Raw genomic sequence first — 23,711 nt, forward strand, 5'->3', positions numbered from 1 at the left:
CCTTTTATTGCACAGAATACAGTAGGATGTGTGGTAGGTCCCATTGTAAATGACACTGAGATGAAATTGATATCTCCAGATTATACCGGGCCTCTTTTTCAAACACATTTGAATAACTTGACAAAATACTTGTTAAGTTGGAACACTGTTTACTGCTCAGATACATAGAATTTCACTTCATTAATTGCTTGCCCCTTAATGTTGGTAACACTATTCACTTTAGGTTGCTACCTATCCATCAAATATATTGGCCATGACCTATTTCCATTTTTAACAGTTCTACATTCACCTCAAGTTTGATGGATTGCCATCTTCCCGCAGAAAGATCAATTTTAGCATTCCTCTCATGGAGAAAGTCCTTTCCTAAAATGCAATCTGCCACCAAAGAATTACCAGGGACCTACATGAAGTCACTACAGTTCCTAGCCTAAATTATGTGAAGGCTTGTCACTTTACACAGCGAGTCCTGGCGCATGTTACTCCCAGTATCTTACAGTTTCTGCTGGGCAAAGTTGGTATATCCATACACTCATGTATGCTTTTATACATAGAAACTACACTGCCTGCAATGCTTTTGTCTAATATTACTGTAGTTGGATTATCCCTAAATATTCATCGGAGATTGTGACAGGGTAATGTGTTTGGTATTACCATTATTAGTAGTGTCATAGTACTGGTTATTCCTAATGTCACCACTTCATCATATTTAATCAGGTCAACTGATTGATTGCTGCCCCTACCAGATTTGTCAACTGCCATTTTGGGGATTAATGTGGCTGTAGTTAATTTTCCTTGATTGATGTGAATAGTCAATTACCATTGCCTCTCACATCCCTCTCCAGAACCAGATGGTGTCAGTTCGGATTCTTTTGATGGTGGTGCTGTTGGTTCTGTCACTAGCCACGGTGGTTGTGATTTGTCTAGCCAGGGCTGTATTGTAATATTTCTGCTTAAGTCAACTGAAGTAATTATTATGATTCTGTTAGTTGTTGTCATCATGATGCTGCTCTTTTGGAGTGTTATGTTCTCCTGTATAATTTAACCACGCATGGTAGTTATGTTAAACCTTACATTCCATGACTTGCAATCCACATTCTTGTTGATTAGATCTATGGAATCCAAAACAGACATGAACCTGTCAGTGTTACATTCCATTAATTTTATCGTCTTTTTCCATATGTATGTGGGCATCTTAACCCTCAATATCCATAACATCACAATGCAATATGATTATATCCCAGTACCTTGTCTTCTTTATGTACTTCTCAAAATATTTTATTAGCCACTCCTGCACTCCAGCAGATCATGTTTGGCTAGAATTCACGTGCAGCAGAATTCTGCTGCCTCTGTGGCAGCAAAAGACGAAATCGTCAGTGTCATTGTAGATTATCATCAATTAATGTGCAAGTAAACAGTTGTGCAGCCCCCATATTGCGAGGCAAATACTGCAGTAATTGAACAAATGACTTAGTTAGTACACAATGTGCTCTATTCACTACTGGTTTGAAAGTGTGATTTTCTTCTTAAATTTGTGCACTATATACTATATATTTTACCTCTGCTAGTTACTTTTTCACATTTTCTATGTTTTTACTGACATTGTATCATCATGGTGTTCAACCCTGATGTAACCTTTTCATAGCATTTTGCAACTCAGTCTTGACCTGACTGATAGAATGATCCTGTTCTGTTGTGACCACACTTGTAATTGTGCCAGTGGTTTCTTAGAATAGTTGTTGTTGTTGTGGTCTTCAGTCCTGAGACTGGTTTGATGCAGTTCTCCATGCTACTCTATCCTGTGCAAGCTTCTTCATCTCCCAGTACTTACTGCAACCTACGTCCTTCTGAATCTGCTTAGCGTATTCATCTCTTGGTCTCCCTCTATGACTTTTACTCTCCACACTGTCTTCCAATGCTAAATTTGTGATCCCTTGATGCCTCAGAACATGTCCTACCAACCGGTCCCTTTTTCTTGTCAAGTTGTGCCGCAAACTCCTCTTCTCCCCAATCCTATTCAATACCTCCTCATTAGTTATGTGATCTACCCATATAATCTTCAGCATTCTTCTGTAGCACCACATTTCGAAAACTTCTATTCTCTTCTTGTCTGAACTATTTATCGTCCATGTTTCACTTCCATACACGGCTACACTCCATACAAATACTTTCAGAAACTACTTCTTGACACTTAAATCTATACTCGATGTTAACAAATTTCTCTTCTTCAAAAACGCTCTTCTTGCCATTGCCAGTCTACATTTAATATCCCCTCTACTTCGACCATCATAAGTTATTTTGCTCCCCAGATAGCAAAACTCCTTTACTACTTTAAGTGTCTCATTTCCTAATCTAATTCCCTCAGCATCACCCGATTTAATTCGACTACATTCCATTATCCTCATTTTGCTTTTGTTGATGTTCATCTTGTATCCTCGTTTCAAGACACTGTCCATTCCGTTCAACTGCTCTTCCAAGTTCTTTGCTGTCTCTGACAGAATTACAATGTCATCGGCGAACCTCCAAGTTTTTATTTCTTCTCCATGGATTTTAATGCCTCCTCCGAATTTTTCTTTTGTTTCCTTTACTGCTTTCTCAATATACAGATTGAATAACATCGGGGAGAGGCTACAACCCTGTCTCACTCCTTTCCCAACCACTGCTTCCCTTTCATGTCCCTCGACTCTTATAACTGCCACCTGGTTTCTGTACAAATTGTAAATAGCCTTTCGCTCCTTGTATTTTACCCCTGCCACCTTTAGAATTTGAAAGAGAGTATTCCAGTCAACATCGTCAAAAGCTTTCTCTAAGTCTACAAATGCCAGAAACGTAGGTTTGCCTTTCCTTAATCTTTCTTCCAAGATAAGTCGTAAGGTCAGTATTGCCTCACGTGTTCCCATATTTCTACGGAATCCAAACTGATCTTCCCTCAGGTTAGCTTCTACTAGTTTTTCCATTCGTCTGTAAAGAATTCGCGTTAGTATTTTGCAGCTGTGACTTATTAAACTGATTGTTCGGTAATTTTCACATCTGTCAACACCTGCTTTCTTTGGGATTGGAATTATTATATTCTTCTTGAAGTCTGATGGTATTTTGTCTGTCTCGTACATCTTGCTCATCAGATGGTAGAGTTATGTGAGGACTGGCTCTCCCAAGGCTGTCAGTAGTTCTATTGGAATGTTGTCTACTCCCGGGGCCTTGTTTCTACTCGGGTCTTTCAGTGCTCTGTCAAACTCTTCACGCAGTATCATATCTCCCATTTCGTCTTCATCTACATTCTCTTCCATTTCCAGAATATTGTCCTCAAGTATGTCGCCCTTGTATAGACCCTCTATATACTGCTTCCACCTTTCTGCTTTCCCATCTTTGCTTAGAACTGGGTTTCCATCTGAGCTCTTGATATTCATACAAGTGGCTCTCTTTTCTCCAAAGGTCTCTTTAATTTTCCTGTAGGCAGTGTCTATCTTACCCCTAGTGAGATAAGCCTCTACATCCTTACATATGTCCTCTAGCCATCCCTGCTTATGCATTTTGCACTTCCTGGCAATCTCATTTTTGAGACGTTTGTATTCCTTTTTGCCTGCTTTATTTACTGCATTTTTATATTTTCTCATTTCATCAATTAAATTCAATATTCCTTCTGTTACCCAAGGATTTCTACTAGCCCTCGTCTTCTTACCTAGTTGATCCTCTGCTGCCTTCACTACTTCATCCCTCAGAGCTACCCATTCTTCTTCTACTGTATTTCTTTCCCCCATTTGTGACAATTGTTCCCTTATGCTCTCCCTGAAACTCTGTACAGCCTCTGGTTTCATCAGTTTGTCCAGATCCCATCTCCTTAAATTCCCACCATTTTGCAGTTTTTTCAGTTTTAATCGACAGATTGTGGTCAGAGTCCACATCTGCCCCTGGAAATGTCTTACAATTTAAAACCTGGTTCCTAAATCTCTGTCTTACCATTATATAATCTATCTGATACCTTCTAGTATTTCCAGGATTCTTCCATGTGTACAACCTTCTTTTACGATCTTGAACCAAGTGTTAGCTATGATTAAGTTATGCTCTGTGGAAAATTCTACCAGACGGCTTTCTCTTTCATTTCTTTCCCCCAATTAAATTTTTGAGTATATTATTTCTGTAATTTGTGTGTCGCTTTCAAATTTACAAGAAGCTAATTCATTCGTGAACATTTGCCATTGTAAGTCCAACTGTTTGTTCATGGATTTTGCTTGGTTGGCACCAATATTGTGTACCCTGTCGGAGAGCTGGCAAACCATTTCTGACGGCGTTGATAGCTCTCCTTTTACTTTGATTAACCCTGACTGCTAGCTTGTGCATAGCCGTGGCAGATTTTGAAGCTAAAATTTCGGAAGATGAATCATGTGACAAAGTGTTCTTTTTTGCCGGAAGTTCTGCAAACATAGCATCCTGATTCTCCAAAATTTTGATCATTTCTAGTGTCACAGTGTCCAGTTTCGTAGACATCCCTGATATCTTGGCTGCCACTGCCACTTGTGTTGCAAAATTTCACATATACCATTTAATATCACAGATATTGTTAAAACATTTATTGTTGAAGACATCAGCTATAATTTTTAAAAATGTTAAGCTAATGGAACTAGCTAGGCAAGGATGGTTCAGATGCAGAGTTGCCAAAGTTTCAATTATCTCATTAACAATGTTATGTGCTGCTGCCAGATATCTGGCAAAGCCCAATTGCTCTATGTATAAAATGGTGGGACATAAAAAAAAAATCTGGTTAATTGAAAAAATGGAAGTAAATTCAAAAATTGGCAGGGGAATAAAAAAAAGCTAGAGTTTCCTCCACTGCTATGACATCACTGTGGATGTTGGGCTATTGTTCTAGGTATACATTCGTATGAAATTCAAAAGTCCGAATGAGGCATTGTTGTACTGGTGGAAGTAGGTCACTTTCCGTAGGCTATGCACATACTGTTTCACCTAACTCCAATTTTTTCTATGTTTGGATCTTTCCACTTTCACTATGTGTATATCTTCAATACCGTACATTGAGACCCTCCACATTTCCACATTGTCCACCATAGTGTCAGCCAGTGGGCTGTGAGTGCTGCACCTCTGGCCACATACAATATTGCTGTGGCTGCCACTTCAAATCCCCGCCAACTGGACCTGACTGGTAGTATCCAAGCCAGCTGCCATGTGCCCTACACACGCTCCGCTGGTGCCGCTACACAATTGCTTCCTGCTCTGACCTTCAAGTTGGCCACTCCAGCTGCTGAAGCTTCCCATACTCCACTCGATGCCCACCAAAATAAAGAGTGCTCCAGTACTGCACTCAGCTGCATGAGGTATATGATTGTCAAATCTCCTATGTTCTATTAATAATCAAATAGATTTTTATTCATAGCTGGGACAAAAGATGTATGTTTCCCCTGTAGGCCGAAACATGCCTGTTAGACAAAAGTGCTTTCTCCTATGAGTGTGTTTTTCCAGTTTTCCCCATACCTGTATTACATTCCAGTATATACTGTATATAGCTTTCAGTGAAAATGAAAAGCCATGTAACATGTTTTTCCACTCCCTATTATTCACTTGCAAAGAAAAGCAGTCTTGAGAAAGGGATCTGCAGGGTTATTTATTACAGACCCATGAAAATTCACTCATCAGGAATCTGAACTAGTAATCAAAATTGTAGACAAATTTTGGTGACATCAGAACAAGACAATTTGTCAATAATAACTGAAAATTTAGGTCTGGAAACCAAAGAATACATTGATTCCAAGCTGGTAGGCCTCAATTGATGGATAAAGATGCTCGAAGGTGATGACAGTGCATTAACAGCATTTTTGTTTGATTACCATCCACCTGAAAAGTGATTTAATGTAGTACTGTTTGTTTAGTCACAGCAGTACTTTCCACATAAAGTTCTAGTAACACGTTCACCTCTCAAATTCAACACAATCTTCCATCCTAGGAAAGGTTCTGACATAAGTTTCTCCCCCACATACAGCTGCAGTACACCAATCACAAACGTTTTTCATGAAATTACCAACACTGCATTGCAAAATTAATGTGTATGCCATTGATAAGTAATGATGTCAGTTAACAAAGTGCGATCAGTGAGGTATCACCATCATACATCATCAGGCTCTACCTAAATAGTCAACGTAATGTAAGCACCCTCTATGGTCTTTCTGCTTGTATATATATATATATATATATATATATATATATATATATATATATATATATATATATATAAAGACTTACCAAGCGGGAAAGCGCCGGCAGACAGGCACATGAACAAAACACACAAACACACACACAGAATTACAAGCTTTCGCAACTGGCAGTTGCTTCGTCAGGAAGGAAGGAAGGAGAGGGAAAAATGAAAGGGTGTGGGTTTTAAGGGAGAGGGGTAAGGAGTCATTCCAATCCCGGGAGCGGAAAGACTTCCCTTAGGGGAAAAAAAAGGACAGGTATACACTCGCACACACACACACACACACATATCCATCCGCACATACACAGACACAAGCAGACATATTTAAAGGCCTTTAAATATGTCTGCTTGTGTCTGTGTATGTGCGGATGGATATGTGTGTGTGTGTGTGTGTGCGAGTGTATACCTGTCCTTTTTTTTTCCCCTAAGGGAAGTCTTTCCGCTCCCGGGATTGGAATGACTCCTTACCCCTCTCCCTTAAAACCCACACCCTTTCATTTTTCCCTCTCCTTCCTTCCTTCCTGACGAAGCAACTGCCAGTTGCGAAAGCTTGTAATTCTGTGTGTGTGTTTGTGTGTTTTGTTCATGTGCCTGTCTGCCGGCGCTTTCCCGCTTGGTAAGTCTTGGAATCTTTATTTTTAATATATATATATATATATATATATATATATATATATATATATAGGTGTGTGCGTGTGTGTGCGTGCGTGCGCGTGAGTATATACCTATCCTTTTTCCCCCGTAAGGTAAGTCTTTCCACTCCCGGGATTGGAATGACTCCTTACCCTCTCCCTTAAAACCCACATCCTTTCGCTTTCCCTCTCCTTCCCTCTTTCCTGAAGAAGCAACCGTTGGTTGCGAAAGCTCGAAATTTTGTGTGTGTGTGTGTGTTTGTGTGTTATTTTATTGTGCCTATCTAGCGGCGCTTTCCCGCTTGGTAAGTCTTGGATTCTTTGTTTTTAATATATTTTTCCCATGTGGAAGTTTCTTCCTATTTTATATTTTTTTCCCCATGTGGAAGTTTCTTTCTATTATATATATAAAATAGAAAGAAACTTCCACATGGGAAAAATATATAAATATATAAATAAATAAATATATATAAAATAGAAAGAAACTTCCACATGGGAAAAATATATTAAAAACAAAGATTCCAAGACTTACCAAGCGGGAAAGCGCTGGTAGACAGGCACAATAAAATAACACACAAACACACACACACACACAAAATTTCGAGCTTTCGCAACCGGCGGCTGCTTCGTCAGGAAAGAGGGAAGGAAAAGGAAAGATGAAAGGATGTTGGTTTTAAGGTAGAGGGTAAGGAGTCATTCCAATCCCGGGAGCGGAAAGACTTACCTTAGGGGGAAAAAAGGATAGGTATATACTTGCACGCGCGCGCACACACACACACACACACACACACACACACACACACACACACACACACATATAGGTGTAGCGTAGTGTGGATCTTTGGTTTAACATGTTTTATTTTCTTATTTCCAGATGATGATTTGTCAGAGATGTTATTGATAAAACAAGGCAGTTGATGATGATTGATACTATCAGAGCTTACAGAATGTTTTTTAAAAAAAATGGTGTGTGTGTGTGTGTGTGTGTGTGTGTGTGTGTGTGTGTGTGTGTGTGTGTGTGTGTGTGTGAGAGAGAGAGAGAGAGAGAGAGAGAGAGAGAGTATAGTGAAACAACAGAGTAATCAAGTAACTATACTTTACAGTACCGGTACGGACAAGTTCGTGAGATCATCCACCCACAAGCAGTCTGAGAGTGAAAAGTAGAACATTGACATGAAAATTCAGACACTCAATGACAGTATGAAATGTTACAATACTAGACATGAAGCACTCAACAAAAGTATCAAGAAATTAAATACTTATTCTCAAAATATTCTGAATTTAATCAACAAGTTAACTGCAAAGGTTCATTTAATTGAAAAGAATACGATTGAGTTAACTGTAAAGCTTGAGGTAATTGCAAAAAAAGGCAAATGGAAATGTATGTAAGTTGTATACTGTTCCAAAGTCCATTTAATATATAACAACATGTCTACAAAATATTAAGTCATTGAAGCATGTAAGTCTATCCAGGACAAACTACGATTGCTGAAGTCTGGACATTTGGAAAGAGATTAGTCACGCAGACACACATTTAGGCCTGAGCAGAATATCTTGAATGACTCTTTTGGAGAGCTAAAGAAGAGAAGGAAGATGCTGTTGATGATTTCATTAAACTTGGCAGTGATAGTTGGGCAGATACCATTGATGGAGTAAGTTTAAACATGTGTGCTATATAGATCAGTGACAGAGAACTGAACACTTGATTTACTGAATCTAACATTTTTAAAAACTACAAAACTGGACAACCATTTACTGGAAGGTATTTAAAGTTATGGTATGATATTATGAATGCCAAAGTATATAAGAAAGCTGATGGAGTAGGTACAAAATATACAAACAGGTCGAAATACAAAAACATTATTAAACACGCATTAGCAGACATACGTAGCAGTGGCATTATTGACATGTACTGTGATGGTCCCCAATAAAATAGATGAACGATTATAGCTGCTCACAGTATTGTTTGCAACTAGTGATATAGCACATTTGAATGAAATAATTTCAGAGCTTAGAGAAAGACATATCATTAAATAATTATGAAGACAGTTGTTCAGGAACTTCATAAACCAGCTTACTAGTCATTCCCACACAAACAAGTTATAATTTGAAGTTTGGATGGACAGTTCTTTTTTTTTTTTTTTTTTTTTTTTTTTTTTAAATACGATAAAATGAATTCTGCTTCGCATGAATTCTACAAGTCCTTGATAGGATTCCAGAAGTGTGTTGCACCAGATATGTATGCACAGGTCAAGCAATTCCTGCGAAATATGGGATGGTGGTTTATGGGCTTACAGCTAGCACGCGATAGGTGTTACAATGGGCACAGATCAGGCACATTTGCTGGCCAAGACATCAACGTAGCTTTACTATAAAGCCCCTCAAACCATTGTAGCATGATTGTTGTTGTTGTTGTTGTTGTTGTTGTCGTCGTCCTCAGTCCTGAGACTGGTTTGATGCAGCTTTCCATGCTTCTCTATCCTGTGCAAGCTTCTTCATCTCCCAGTACCTACTGCAACCTACATCCTTCTGAATCTGCTTAGTGTACTCATCTCTCGGTCTTCCTCTACGATTTTTACCCTCCACACTGCCCTCCAAAGCTAAATTTGTGATCCCTTGATGCCTCAGAACATGACCTACCAACCGATCAATTCTTCTAGTAAAGTTGTGCCACAAACTTCTCTTCTCCCCAATCCTATTCAATACCTCCTCATTAGTTACGTGATCTATCCACCTTATCTTCAGTATTCTTCTGTAGCACCACATTTCGAAAGCTTCTATTCTCTTCTTGTCCAAACTAGTTATCGTCCATGTTTCACTTCCATACATGCCTACACTCCAAACAAATACTTTCAGAAACGACTTCCTGATACATAAATCTATATTCGATGTTAACAAATTTCTCTTCTTCAGAAACGCTTTCCTTGCCATTGTCAGTCTACATTTTATATCCTCTCTACTTCGACCATCATCAGTTATTTTACTTCCTAAATAGCAAAAGCATGATTATGACCTTGCAAAATGGACAGTTATCCTGCTGGAAGATGTCATTGCCGTAGGGGGAGACTTCAAGCATGAAGCTATGCAGATGGTCCATAATAATGTTCTCGTAGTTCACTGCTGTCATGATACCTTTGATTGCCACTACAGATACAATTGAAGCCCAACACAATGTACCCCAGGGCAAAATTTTGCCCTCACTGGCCTGCATCTGTCATGGGGTGCATGTTTCATGTAGCCATTTGTCTGGATGATGGCGTGTAAGGACTGGAATAACAAGAAATGTGATTCATTCAACAGATGACACATCTTTATTGATCCAAGGTGAAAACTCAGTGATGCTGTACCCACTACAATCATAACCGACAATGTCTGGTCAAAAAAGGAAGCCATAGGGGTCTTGTGATGTGGAGCTCTATGTTCAACAATGACCTGTGAATGGTGTGCTCTGAAAAACTAGTGACTGTACTCTTGTCAACAGACCTGCCACAGATCACTGCCTTTCATAGATTACACAGTGGGGGATCCTCTGACCTCTGCTTTTTGTAATGAGACGTAGTCGTCCAATACCATACAGCCTCCTCATTATTTTACTATCCTTCACCACGTTCCATAGGTGCCCACAACAATAATATGCCAACAGGCAACCAGCTTCACTGTTTCGAAGATTCTCATAGCCAGCCGCAGTGCTATAACAATGTGCCCTTTGTCAAAACCACTTACATCAGTGGATTTCTACATTTGCAGCCCATATCTTCACTATAATGACTGCTCATTCACCTCTCTTCATTGTATATTCTTTTCTTACTGTGTCACATGCCTGCAACACCACCAGGAGACATTCAATCTCGTGGTGGTCAGTGGTCATAATGTTTTGGCCCATCAGAGTAGGTTTTAATGGTCATTGATTGTCCTCGAAATCTGCCTGGGCTCCACTTTTGAAACCAAAGATGAGGAAGGTAGTTGCACAGAGGTTTGAACAATTGCTGCCTTCCACACCAGTCTACAAAAAGATCATGTTGGAAAGTTATATCTATACTGAGGTGGTAATGGAACACTATGGAATACATCACTACTCAGATGTTCTCTCAGATGAAAGGATGTATTCAGGAGTTTTTGAACAGTATAATAAAACTCAAATTTGGATGCATTTTAATCTTTGCAATTCTTATAAATGTACTGATATTCTTCCACAAATCACTGAAATGTACAACTCCTCTGTCCACAGGACAATAAAAATCAGGCGAATTCACATAGCGAGTTAAATTCCATTTACAGCCTTGTAAAAATGGCAGATCTGCACAAACAGAAATTTAATGCAGGTGATTTTGTACATATTTCAAAACACAAAACAGCATATGAGAAATTGTATCTCCCAAACTATTCAACAGAGATATTTATGATTTCCACGGTCCAATGAACAAACCTTAGAACTTAACATCTTAGAGGACTGCAATGGTGGTGAAATTGCCATTAATTTTTACAGAGGAGCAGTGAACCAGATGTCTTCCTTAAAGAACGGGTAATTAGGTGATGGGGCAAAGGCTCTTGTTAAATGATCTGAATTCCTTTAATTGTATAACAGTTGGGTGTATGACAGTGATTTGTTATATAACAAGGCACGCAAACCTCATACAGCACAGTAGCATAACATGCACATTAGGAAGCACATCAGCAGAGGTTATGGTGTTCTTGATACACTGGCAACAGAATTTCATATACCCATATATAACTAATGTGGACGCGGAACCAAGCTTGAGAAATGACTCAAGGCAATCAATTTTTAGGTGAGTTAAACACACATCATGATATCGCATAGGCTGCTAATAATGATCTTCCAGGATGTTACACCACAGATGGAATGTTAGCTGACAGAGCCAAGGAAATATGTTCAAGAACAGATATCAGGTTGATCAGCATGTTGCAACACTTTAAGTGGATAAAGCTATGTGTGCAAAACTTATATTGGGTATGGGGCTGAATTTCAGTTGAATTATGATAGCTGATCATCACCCAGTGAGGAATAAAAAGAACAACAAGAAGAAGGGCATGTCAGGGTGTAGTCAGTTATCACTGATTGTAGCCAAAAGATCCTCAAAACAAAAAGTGATTAAAACATCCAGAGACCTATCACTGCTGAGCACATCAGATGGTATCCTTCCGTTCTTAATTCCAGCCTTGGTGAGGCTTTCAGCAGTGCGACAGCTATGCCAGAAAAGAAAAAAAAAATTGCATGGAAGTAGCTTTATAAAGGCAAAAGGCACAATAGATTCATGGCCTCTGTGGCTATTGGGAAAGGACTACATTTAAAGGCAGAGAGGAAAGGGATTGGATTGACAATTAAAGAAAATTATTAGTTATACAGTCGGACAGATAACTTATAAATCTCAGTATGCTTAAATTCGTCAAAAAGTTCTGTCCCTAGATTCCGTGGAGTGTTCATGTGGAATACACTACCCAGTGTTAAGTGTAAATGAAATTCTAAATTTAGATGTGGAAGACCTGGAACTCACTGGATGGCATGTGCTAGAAGAACAGCATTCATTACTTCGACTGATTCAGTGATTTACGCTATGAAAAGTTCAGTGCAGATCTCTGTGGATACCTGTGTCTCATATTCATGCTGGCAGCTGCAAGGAAGATACAAAAATAGTAATTGTGGACACCAGTTCATCAGTTGAGCTTGATGAGTGATGCCATACACTTTGAATTCAAATGGTTGCTTTTCTGTACTAAGTGCGAATTAGTTGTTACCAATCAAAATAAGCAAATGGGAATTGAGTACTTTCCTGACAGGCTTATAGATGTATGACACCAGTCCTAATATCAGAGAATCAAATGGTAATCTACATCTGGAAAGCAGTAAAGTTGTTCAAGTACCTTGCTGCTTGTACTACATTGATGATTTAAATGAATATTTAAAATGGGCAGTACCAGATTTCAAGTTAAGTGTGAACATCAGCACACTTAAAATTGATAAAGAATGACTGAACACATAATATACATTACAAAGGAAAATTAAATAAGATTGCTAGTAGGCTCCTCAAGGGATCAAATTCTCCAGAATGATCTGAATAAATTTTACAAGTCAGCTCATTCCGTGGATATACAAGGTGTCCCACGTCAGACTGGTATGCTTCAGGCCCGAGATTCAAGTGACAATGAACTAACTGAAGATGAATAGGCAATAGTGACATTAAAAACCGTGTAGTTACTGCTTATAAGAGATGCCAGAAGTTGTGGCCATGGGCATCCATGCATCATTGATTTTGTGTGATGATGATATGCAACATTCTGTAAAGCTCGAAATTCTGTGTGTGTGTTTGTGTGTTTTATTTATTGTGCCTATCTACCGGCGCTTTCCTGCTTTGTAAGTCTTGGAATCTTTGTTTTTAAAATATTTTTCCCATGTGGAAGTTTCTTTCTATTTTATTTACATTCTGTAATTGTGTAGACATGTTACTGTTAACATCTCTTGTAATGTTCCATTTAAGATCATCTATTGTGTTAGGACTGTCAGCAAACACTTTGCTTTTTAGTGTGCCCCATAAATAAAAATCAGGCAATGTTAAGGCCAGGGACCTTGGAGGCCAAGGCTTCGACTGACAAGTCTGTCCTCAACAAACACATTGGTGTTGCAGGCAACACTGGTTGGATGTGTCAGCAGTTGCTCAATGTCATTGGAATACTGCATACAACCCCTATGTATCTGTTAATTGAGCATAGGAAGAATCAAAGATCTCTAGATATCTGACACTGTCTAACCTTCTAAGTGGACATGACAGATATACACTATGTGATCAAAAGTATCTGGACACATGACTTAAAATGACTGGCACCCTTCATCGGTAATGCTGGAATTCAGTATGGTGTTGGCCGACACTTAGCCTTGATGGTTTCCACTCTCACAAGCATATGTTCAATCAAGTGCTGGAAGATTTCTTGGGGAATGGCAGCCCATTCAGCATGGACTGTTGCACTGGGGAGGAATATTGATGTCGCTCGTTGAGGTGTGGCATGAAGTTGGCATTCCAAAACATCCCAAAGGTGTTCTATAGTATTCAGGTCACGACTCTCTGCAGGCCAGTCCATTACAGGGATTTATTGTCATGTAACCACTCTGCCACAGGTCATGCATTATGAACAGGTGCTCAATCATGTTGAAAGATGCAGTCGCCATCCCCGAATTGCTCTTCATCAGTGGGAAGAAAGAAGGTGCTTAAAACATCAGTGTAGGCCTGTGCTGTGATAGTGCCATGCAAAACAAGAAGGGGTGCAAGCGCCCTCCATGTAAAACATGACCACACCATAACACCACCGCCTCCAAATTTTACTGTTAGCACTACACACTCTGGCAGATGACGTTCGACGGGCATTCGCCATACCCACACCCTGCCATCAGGTCGACGCATTGTGTACCATGTTTCGTGATTCCAGACAATGTTTTTCCACTGTTCAATCGTCCACTGTTTACGCTCCTTACACTAAGCGATGTGGTGTCTGGCATTTATCAGCATGATGTGTGGCTTATGAGCAGCCGCTTGACCTCTTCAACTGTCATGCGGTCTCTGCCAGTCAACTGACAATGTTGGCCTGTACGCTTCTGTGCTGTACATTTCCCTTCTTGTTTCCACTTTACTATCACATTGGAAACAGTGGACCTAGGGATGTTTAGGAGTGTAGAACTCTCACATATAGACACATGACTCAAGTGACACCCAACCACATGACCTCATTCGAAGTCTGTGGGTTCTGCGGAGTGCCCCGTTCTACTGTCTCATGATGTCTAATGACTACTGAGGTCACTGATATGGAGCACATGCCAGTAGGTGGTTGAACAATCAACCTAATATGAAGAGGTATATTTTGGGGGTGCCCAGGCACTTTTCATCACATAGAGTATCTGCCCATGCTCTGTTAATTCGTAGGGTGTTGGCGGATATATCCATCCGCTGCATTATGTGGGAATGATGAGTTAGCAGTCTGCTGTTGAAACTGTGGATTAGTTGAGCTTTGTCCACTATGTGACAACTCTCTTCAGGCAACACACTTTATTCTAGGCTAGTTTACTATTTTCCACCCAACCGCGCATCGACGGTATGTGTCTTATGAAGCAGTACCAAAAGTGTTCCTTTTACTGCTGTGTTAGTTAGTGATCTTTTGCAATGGCGAAAAATGTTGTTTATCGGGTTTGGAGCTAGAGCAGTTGCCTTTAGAAAGTGATGATAATTTCAGTGACAGCTCTGAAAGTTTTCAAGACATGAATGTTGAGGCTAGTGAAAGTGACTGATTCAGAAACATCTGACTATGAGACACTACTGCAGCAGATGGTACTTAGTGCGTTTGTGTTTACTAGTTCAGTTCATGATCAATACTTGTTCAATGGTAGCAGTAGTACAGTTATGCTTCTATAACAATATGATGTGTTGAGCTATTTTATGTGTTTTGTGTAAATCATTAGCTGAACAGATGAAATTATATGCACAGCTTTTCGTAGCTTCTCATCACAGTATAGCAACACAGTCCAGGGTTTGTAGTTGGCAGGACTAAAAGGGATGAGGTAAAAACAATTACTGGAATGCTTATACTTCAAGGTAATCTTCACAAACCAGAACACAAGATGCGTTTTTCAAGGACAGAATCTGACATGCCTTTCTTCAGGAAACTGATGAGTGGAAAGTGGTTTCATCATTTATTCAAATTCTTTCACTTTGCTTGACACTACCTCTATGTTCCATTAGGCCCCATCAACAGAAAAGATTTCAAAATTCTTTGTTTGCATTGCCATCTTCCACAGCAGCTGTTAAAATCTTACTATAGCTTATCTGTCTTAAGCTGACTGCAATTTAATTAAAAGCAATTACAATAGACGCATTTTGTTTCTATTTATGAAGTATCTTCCGTGTTTATTCTGCAAATTGGATACATACGTTGGTACATTTTTGGTTGTTTAAGGATAAAAACAGTGTTTTGTTTGTAAATTTTGTCTGCAAGTTACTTACAGTATTTCTTTACATATTCTGCTCCTTCCCTCATTGCTAGCAGCAATTGACATTGAAAGGCTTTGATTCACATTTGCACGTAGCAGTTTTTGTGATTCTGCAGTATTTCCTGTGTTGCATTATTTACACTTCATTTTCTTAAACTGTTACTCATTCCACACTGATACAGTATTTATGTCTGTTTTTTTGTTTGTTTCCATTCATGTTGCGAGTGTTGCCAACTTGTGAAACTACTGCTTTGTGGTATATGTGTACATTTAATGGTATATTAAGTGACCAATTAGTTTAAAGAGAGTGTGGTTTGTCGAGTTGGTATGATCATTTATGAGTTGTTTCTTTTCTGTTCCAGTTTTTAGGATGTGATAGTTTTCTTGTAAGGAGAGGAGTGTATTTATTTATTTAGTCCTTCAAATCCTACATGTGTAGAATATATACAAGGATAATGGACATGGTTAGGTATTTACAAGATAAAATACAGTTTGTATTGCGATCCTAAGGACTAAATATTGAAGTAATTTAGCAAAGATTCATACACACAACAAACATTACAGGCAACATACAAAGTAGAATATTAATAATGCATCTTTATTTTTGTTGTTTGGCTTTTATATTTTCTGTCAGACTGTAAAAGCAATGATCAATTAAATATGCCTTTACTTCAGCCTTAAAACTAACGAGTTTACCTGCTGATTTAATATGGTTAGGTAGATTACTGAAAATCTTTATCCTAGTATGTAGTGTGCCTTTTTGGCACATTGATGTTCTCACCTGTTACATATGAAGGACAGATTTTTGCCTTGTATTGTGTGCATGTATATCTTCATTTTTGAATAAGATATCTGGGTGTCTATCAATATATTGTTTGATGAAAACTGATGTTTCATAGATAAAAATTCAAGGAAAAGGAAGAACTGACAGTTTTTTGAATTTGGGTTTGCATGATTTCGTATTGTTTACCCCTTCAATAATTCTTAATATTCTCTTTTGCATCCTGAAAAGTTTAATATTTGTTGTTGGATTGTCCCAGAAGATTATACCATATTGAATTACAGAATGCACATAGGAGTAGTATACATATAACAGGCTGGCTTTGCTGCAACAAGTTTTTAAGATCCATATCATGTAACAGGTTTTGCTTAGTTTTCTTTGCAAATATTCAATGTGTACCTCCTATTTTGTGTTGTTTTGGAGCCAGAGTCCCAGAAATTTAGTGCTGTCAACACTTTCAAGAACTCTGTTCCTAAGTTCTATTTCTATGTTTGGGTGGTCTTTCTTTTACATTATAGAAGCTCAGTACTACTGTCTTTTCTTTGTTTATAATTAGCTTGTTATAGGTGAACTACTGTAGTACACTGTCCATTGTTTGGATAGCAAAGTCTTTTAGTTTTTCTTCTGTTTTACCACTAACAGTGTAGCTTGTATTGTCTGCAAATTGGAGGGTAGTTTGGCAATGATTGTTGTACATAAGATAATTGACATAGCGGAGAAACAGAATGGGTCCTAATACTGATCCTTGAGGGACATCATATTTCACATTTTCATATCCTGAATAGTAGTAGCTGATTTTGTTATGGTCAGTATATTTCAACCACCTGTTTGCAACCACATAGGTGTGTCTTGAGCCACTCATTGGATATACCTCTAATTCCTAATTGGTCAAGCTTATGCAGTAGGGCATTATGGTCAATGATGTCAAAAGCTTTAGATAAGTCAAGACATATTCATGTCACAAACTTACTTGCATCCAGTCTAGTATAGATTTCATTAAGAAATTCAAATGTTGCACTTTCAGTTGAATAGCCTTTTCTGAAGCCATGCTGTGAAGGAGAGAGAATTTTATTTTTATTTAAGAAATCAGACAATCTCTTATCAAAAAAAATTCTATAATTTTTGAAAATACAGGCAGTAGGGCTATCGGTCTATAATTTAAAGCACATTCTGGATTTCCTTTCTTGAACAGTGGTTTCAGTTTTGCTTTTTTTTTTTTTGAGCATGAAGGGAAGGTTCGTGATGTCGGTGAGCTGTTGCACAAGTGTGTCAAGGGTTCAGCTAAGGCAAGACAGCATTTTTTGTAATAATTGCATCTGGTATTCCATCAATTCCACATGAGTACCCAGTTTTCAAGGTTTTTATAACTGATAAAATTTCTTCAGTATTTGTGGATGAAAGGAACAAAGATGTAGACACATTTCTCACATTATTGCATGATGGAGGTGATATTTTGTTTTGTTCTTCCAGTCCACTTACCAACTGTTCACTTACATTTGCAAAATATTTGTTGAAGGTCCCTGCAATTTCTGTTGGGCAAGAAATCATTTGTCCTTCATAACATAAGTTCATATTTTTGTATTGTTTAGTTTCACTTGTTTTAATTTTTTATAACTTCCCATATAACTTTAGATTTTTTTTGAATTTTCCATGTATTTGTCATTTGCCATTGTTTTAGCTTTCCTTACAACATTTTTGAGGATGCTCTTGTAATTCTTCAGGTTCAAATGATATTCATGAGACATGTTCTTTGTCTTTGCTATATCATGTAATCTTCTTTTCTCTGCACAAGAGATTCTAATACTTATTGTAATTCATTTGTTCTTTTTGAAGTTAGGTTGACATTTTTGTTTTTTTTAATGGAAATGCAGATTCAAAGTCTGACATAAAGATTTCCATGAATTTTTCAAACTTTTTGTTAGTATTTTCACAAGTATACACTTCATACCAAGTTTCTTCACTTAGTCTCTGTACAAAAAGGTTTATTTGGTTGTTAGTGAATTTCCTTCCTTCTTGTACAAGTTCCTATTTCTCAGTTGTTTCACTTGGGGTGTGCAAAGCAATAAACTGTGCCTAGTGATCACTGAAGCCAGTATTAAAATTTCCGGTACAGAAATTGTGATTTACATTTGTGTTTATTAATATCTGATCAATTGTTGAGGTAGTTGTTGGTGTAACTCTTGTAGGAGAGTCTGTGGTGGCTTTTATGTTATATGTTTCCAGTAGGGTCATCAAGCTTTGCTGGTCTTTTGAGATTTCTTGAAAATCAATATTAAAATCTCCAAATATGTTCACTGTTTTGTTGAAGGTTTTTTATAGTATTTAAAGCTGCTTCTAGTTGATGACAGAAATCATTTAAGTTCCCGCCAGGGCTCCTATATACACAGATGACTATTAATTTTAATGCAGAGAGTTCAACTGCGGATACTTCAAAAACTTTCTTATCAGCTAACAGTTCAATGGGTTGTATGTTACAATAATCAATGCCACTTTTAACAAATATGCATGGCCCTCCATGACTGTATGTAATTGTAGAGAATGATGATGAATGATTGAAGTCTGCAAGTTTTGTGACTGACATTGCATATTTAGGCAGCCAGTGTCCAGTTATACACATTACAGAAGCATTTTTTAGCTCATCTGCACATAAAATTTCAACTTTACTTATTTTGTTTAGCAATGATAGGACATTTTGATGAATCAGCATGGAATTAAAGGATTTGTTAGGCTTTAGCATATTGTTAGACTTTGGCATATTTAATTGATCACTTACCTTTACCTTGTCAATAAAAAAATCATTCAGGTGTGCTGGAACTACTGCTTTTCTTTTCCCGACTGCACTGCAGCAGAATTTTCTTATGTGTCTGGCTTCCCTGGTAGTTGTTCAGCTGCTGATCCTACTGTTGATAATATTGCTGCTGGTGTTAGAGCTGGGTCTGCAATTGGTAGAGCTGTTACTGCATTCATTGTTGTTGCTGTGCCTGAATATTGGAGTCACCTTGTTCCTTCTTTTGTTGTTGGTGTTGGTGAGTGAGGTCTTGCTGGCGTTGTTTCCTTCGAATATGTGGGAGGCCAATCCAGGATGATTTTGCTTTTGAGTGTTTGATGCCTCTTGATGATAATTTCTTCAATTTTTCTGACGAGCAGTTGTTTCCCCATGTTGTTAATGTGCAATCCATGTAATGTGTGGAATCTGTGCCCAATATTGTTAACATTTACGATTTCTACATTTCTGAAATGTTTGCAAAGTAATGAAATTTGTTGGTTGGCATTGATTATTTCTTTATTTATGTATGACCAAGATGGCAAGTCATGCCTATGTGGGATGTTCAACACTAAAACATTTGTGTGTGTTAACTGTCCTAAGCACCTTTTTAGTTCTTGTTTTGCTTTGTGTGTTTTGTTTTTATATACGTCATTTGACTCACCAGTTAGCACAACAAAGTCTTCAGAGGATAAGTCAGCAACATCTGTGGATCATACAAGATTGCAAACTTCCAACATAGAAGCACCAGGCTTTATGTAAGCGATTGTTTGTATGCTGGACTGACCGTTCAGAAGACGAGCAAATCCACGACCAGGACTGTCTGCCATCACTACTACTTTTCTTTGTTTAGGTTTCTCTGCATGTTTAGAAGGCCCACTGGCGTTATGGCTAAACAATTTAGTATCAGCGCTGGACACACTTGATATTTAGGTCACACAAGTGTTCAGGTCTTTCAGTTTCATTTCCTTTCATAACTGTAGTTGAGTTGCTAGGCATTCTTTTGGATGCATCACTCCGCATATTTGTAGTTTCATATTCAGTTGTTTTTTGTTGTTGTTCATCCTTTTGATTTCCATGTCTGTGTCTCTGGCTGTAATTTTATGTTGGTCTGCAAAAGTTGAATGATTTTTCCTATATTTCCATGCTCTTACATGTTCTTTGTATCTGGTGACGAATGTCTCCTCCTGGTTTGGCCTATGTGTCTTCTATCACATGTAGTGCGTTTCAGTTGGTATATTCCTGATTTCTGATAGAAATCAGTTTTTCCTGTTGTTTTTGGGAAGTATTTCTGACTTGAGTTTTTGGTTTGGTGAGCCATTTTTATGCCTTGTGTTTTGAAAGTATTGTATATTCTGTGTACCACTTTTTATGTCATTGTGTACCACTTTTTACTTTCTGTTTCTTTCACACTTTTTGTTGTTTATATTCTTGTATTTTGCGTGTGATTTTGTCCTTGTGTTAGTGACAGCTAGGTGTTTGTTCTCTCCTGTTTCTTGATTTTCTTGTTGAGCTTTGTTACCAAGTTCTCTTTGTATCGATTGTTTGTGGCTATTTGTATTATGGTATTCATTTCTTTTTTGTAACAATCTGTATCTAATGGTACTGTGTTTAGTATGTGGAGCATGTATCTAAGTGCTGCCTGCTTTTGAGAACTGGCATGTTGTGATGTCTAATGTATGATCATGTCTGTGTTTTTGGTACGTGTCAAATACATGTTGATTGTTTTGAATCCTGATGAACGGTGATATCCAAGAAATTTAACTGTATATTTTGCTCTTTGGTTATTGTAAAATGTATCTTACCATGACCAGAATTTATGTCTATGTGTAATTGATCAATTTTATTGTTTGGTATATCTATGAGGCATAAAATGTCATCTATATATCTAATCCAGTATATGATATTGTACCTATTTGGCACTATTTTGTTAAATAGAATTCTACATAGTTCATAAATATGTTTCTTATAGTTCCCGGCTGTGGGGACCCCATTGGTAATCCTTTTCCTTGTAAATAAAATTCATTTTTGGAATGAAAATATTTCTGTTCTGTTATTAGCTCTAGAAGCCTGACTTCTTCTTTGATGTATTCATGCAGATGTGAACTGTCTATTTGAATATTTTGTTCTACAATGTTTATTGTTTCAGTTATTGGTATATTGGAATACATATTGTACACATCAGATGACAGGAGGGTGGCTGTGTCTGGAACTTATATGCCTTTTATGTGCTGAATCAATTATGTAGTGTTTCTTATGGTCCTGTCCACTTGTAATTTTTAATTTTCTGATAAGATTTTTGACATGCGTCCTGCAAGTGGGTAAGAGCGGTTGTTTCTATAATTCACAGTAGCTCTGATGGAGAAATCTTTCTTGTGTGGCTATGGTTGGCATCAGAGGAAAGATGCACTGTGATTTGCTTGTACAGGGTGTATACGAACAGGGAGATCCGGGAAAAACCTGAGAATTTTTGCATCCGGAACAAAACTGGGCAAAACCCAGGACTTTTTTTAGAATTCCGGGAATTTTTCATTGTTTTAGTTTTCAGTTACATTTTTGTAATTTTTACGCTAAAAACCGACACTCTAACAAAGGATATTACTGAATCCAGCTACTGCAGAATAATAGTGCAGCAATAAAACATGAACAAGAGGGAAAAAACGAAAATAAAACTTAAATTGCAAAGGAAATGCACCATATACAACAACAAACCACAGTGCTCATACAAGCGTCTACCAGCAGCAAAATGTGTCAAAGCCGTTAGGAAGACTATTCAGTGCTTCATATCAAAAAATTGCCTCCAATGACCGTGACGTTACAACTTTTTACATTAGATTCGACGAGAAGTATGAATGAAATGTGAAACTATTTCTTAACATAAAGCGTTTTGCTTTTAGTAGGCCTAATCGGCATTTGATATTGGTGCTTCGTGAATTATATTCTGTCGTGTTATAAAAATTTCCATTTTTGCTAAAACAGCCTCGTTTATTTGGTGTGTGTTCAATTGCTGCAATATTAGAAAGGCTTATTTTGTTTCATCAAGTAGACAGTGACAAAATAGACTTAATCAGATCGAGAGACGACACCAGTCTTGGGTACTATTTGTATTTAATAGCGTTTTCAGTATTAGACAAAGACGTTTCAATTTTTCATATAGCTAAACTTTTGACGAACTTTGCTAAGTTAATAGATTCTTTCGCACAAAGGAAAGCACGCCGTGTAAAGCTGGAGCAAGACTAGAGAGGAAAACATTCTAGGAGCCAAGGACTGAAGAAATGCGTACTGTCTTGCTTGTCTCTTGTCTTTACTGGTTTGATGTATCCTGTATATAATTTTATGTCACACAAAACAGCAAGTTATTAGCTAACAGGCAATAACGAGTGCAAATTTTCTGAAGAGTTCTTCTTCTCCTGATTACAAATAATCCCAACCAGTATTAATTGCGGGTTTATTGTTTTCTAAGAAAAAGGGGGGCATGATGTCAAACCAGTCGACTGGGAGCAGGAGAGGCACCACAGGACATTATAATTTCCGCCGTCTTGAATATAGTTTTATGGCATCCATTACAAAATATACACGTTTGAATTCCACAGAGCGAAATACAGTGATGTGCGGTAGAAGAATGCTGTGTAAAGAGGCATGGCACTGCGCTTTGGCACACTTAAGACCAAATAACATGTCTTACATTTCCTGGAACACAAGTCCTATATATCAGACTCTTCAGAAAGATGTGCGCTACAAAATGAACATATCTTTGAAAATTCGATTTTTAAAAATTTTTTACGTCCTATCTCAAGTCTCAATGGAGGGGCGGGCACCACTATCTAATATTGCCCCGGTTCGGAAACATCGTAGATCCGAGGCTAATGCGCAGAGCAGTCTGAGTTATAGTGGGTAGTCTCCACGTGACCCATTTACATTTAGTGATTTTGCTGTTAGTTCTACGTTTACTGTTCTCACACACAAAAAAAAAAAAAATGAAAATAAAACGGATTTCTGTGGCTGGGAGCTATTAAGTGAATTTATTTTAATTCACTTAATTACAGAAGGCTAAAATGTTATTAGTTTCAGATTTTATTTGACTTTCATCTTTCTGACAGTCGAGCATTAATCACTTTGCAAAACAATAAAGTTATTTTCGTCGGTTTGGTAAGAAATTAGGTATTTCTTAATCTTTTCCGCTGTGACAGCCAATGTATTTGGAACGAACTGTTTAATTGCACACTATTGGTCAGTTTTAACTGTTCACTGCATTTCAAGTGCACGTTTTTACCTACTAGCACGTATGGCATTATGCCACAACAAAGGAGGAGGAGGAGATCAGTGTTTAACGTCCCGTCGAC

This window comes from Schistocerca gregaria, chromosome 7 (genome assembly GCF_023897955.1).
Source record: "Schistocerca gregaria isolate iqSchGreg1 chromosome 7, iqSchGreg1.2, whole genome shotgun sequence".
Classification (NCBI taxonomy): domain Eukaryota; kingdom Metazoa; phylum Arthropoda; class Insecta; order Orthoptera; family Acrididae; genus Schistocerca; species Schistocerca gregaria.